The sequence below is a fragment of the Bos taurus genome, chromosome X, assembly GCF_002263795.3.
Source record: "Bos taurus isolate L1 Dominette 01449 registration number 42190680 breed Hereford chromosome X, ARS-UCD2.0, whole genome shotgun sequence".
In the NCBI taxonomy this organism is placed as follows: Eukaryota; Metazoa; Chordata; class Mammalia; order Artiodactyla; family Bovidae; genus Bos; species Bos taurus.
Genome location: NC_037357.1, coordinates 130,027,958 through 130,030,079, shown reverse-complemented (window position 1 = coordinate 130,030,079; position 2,122 = coordinate 130,027,958). Strand labels below are relative to the sequence as shown.

General features: G+C 47.4%; 1 pseudogene; it reads left to right on the top strand.

Annotated features, from left to right (window-relative positions):
- The first annotated feature begins 621 nt into the window (after positions 1-621).
- LOC781582 (transcription elongation factor A N-terminal and central domain-containing protein-like) lies at positions 622-1,756 on the top strand (annotated as a pseudogene).
- The last annotated feature ends 366 nt before the right edge of the window (positions 1,757-2,122 follow it).

Below are 2,122 nucleotides of genomic sequence, written 5' to 3'. Positions count from 1 at the left end.
AGTAAAACTATAAAATCAGCAAGGGACTTCAGTTTAATAGCTGAACACGGGGGGAAAATAGTCTGGGCCTCCTCAGCCTTTCCCCATGGACGCTGACATTGACATGTTTTCATTCCCAACATAACCACCAAATTCCACACACAGGAGTTGACTAGTCTTGATCTGGAAAGGGCATTCATTTGTAAAAGTAGAGATGGGAAAGTTACAGCAGCTCTTTCAGCAAGCCTCCTTTAAGTGATTGTTACTGCAGAGGCTGTTTATAGGGCCACTATTTTGTTGTTGTTGTTGTTGTTTTTAACTATGGAGACTCAGACTTTTTGAGACTGAACCATACTGCATTGCAGATTGCATTTCTAACATGTCACACCCACTTTTATTACCTAACTCTTTCTCTGCCTGGCCTCAAGATGGTAAAGAATCTGCCTGCAATGCGGAATACCTGGAGTTCTATCCCTGGCTTGGGAAGATCCCCTGGAGAAGGGAAAGGCTACCCCCTCCAGTATTCTGGCCTGGAGAATTCCATGGACCATATAGTCTCTGGGGTCACAAAAGAGTCAGACAAGACTGAGCGACTTTCTTCTTCTTTTTCTCTGCCTAGGTAACTGGCAGAGAGCACGATGCATGTATGATGGAGCTGTGCCTGCAAACACAAGCTTTGAGAACATGGAAAGCCCTTTTTTCTTGGCAGCTCTAACGATGTCTGACAAGAACCAGATAGCGGGCCAGAGAGTCCCTTATCGAGCAGCTGATGTCTTAAAGGAATTTTGAGGATCTCGGCCATCACCTCACTGTGCTGGAAACTCTGCATGTGGACTCCAGAGCACCTTCAGGAGACGAGGGTGGTAAGGGCGGTGTACAGAGTCCTCAAAAACTGTTCCCACGGGGGCTTTGAAGCAGAAGCCAAGCGTGCTGCTGTCAGAAATGGAGAGCGCTGTATAAGGATACTCTCTGCAAGCCGGAGGGCAGCCCTAAACTATTTCCTCTGGGTGGAAGTCAAGAAGAAAATCAAGGTCTTCCTCCAAATCAGGAGGAGGAGGTACGGGGTGGCTCCAGGTATAATTTTCTGTTCACAACCCCAGATGTGCAGGAGCTGTTGAAATGATCATGCCAGAAGAATAGCTGCAGCGGAGTGGAGCCTAAGGCAGTGCCTTTCAGTGCCTGGGACCCTCAATCCACTGAACCTGGCAGTGAGTGGGCAGCTGGACCCCATAGTGGCCTGTGAGAGCCAGATGCACAGAGCTGCTGTACAAAGCTCTAACTGCTTCCTCCCCAGGCCAGTCTAGAGCCCACGTGTGGCCCAACTTGGCACAAGAAATCGAAGCGCACGTTTTTGCCCTTCATCCCAAGAACCTCCAAAAATACAAAACATGCATCCGCAGCAAAATGGCCAATCTAAAGAACCCTTGGCAATTCTCACTTGCAGCAGAACTTGCTCTCTGGGACCATGTCTCCGAGAGAATTTGCCAAAATGACCGCCATGGAGATCGCCAGCCAGGAACTGAAGCAGTTGAGAGCCTCCTACATGAAATCTGCCTTACAGGAACATTACCTGCCCCAAGTGGTGGAGGGCACGCCGACGAGGAAAATAAAATACGAGGGCTGTGAGAAATTCAACTGCCAGGTCACTGTCGTCCCCAGAGGGACACTCTTCCTTCCAAGTTGGGTGAGGAATCCAGGCCCAGATGAGGAAATGATGACCTATGTCATCTGCAATGATGGGAAGCAGTGGTATCATAGCAAGTGGGTGTGCTTGTGATTATAAATAAATGTTCTTTTAACAGCAGATAACTGAAGTGATATCTTTATCTGTACACCTTTTTATGCTTGTCTTTTAAATCTTATACATACTATTCTTTTCTTATTTGAGGTATAGTTAATTTATAATCTTTTACTAGTCTGAAGTGTATGGCAAAGTGATTCAGTTCAGTTCAGTCGCTCAGTGGTGTCTGACTCTTTGTGACCCCATGAACTGCAGCATGCCAGGCCTCCCTGTCCATCACCAACTCCTGGAGTTTACTCAAACTCATGTCCATTGAGTTGGTGATGCCATCCAACCATCTCATCCTCTGTCATCCCCTTCTCCTCCCACCTTCAGTCTTTTCCAGCATCAGGGGTCTTTTCA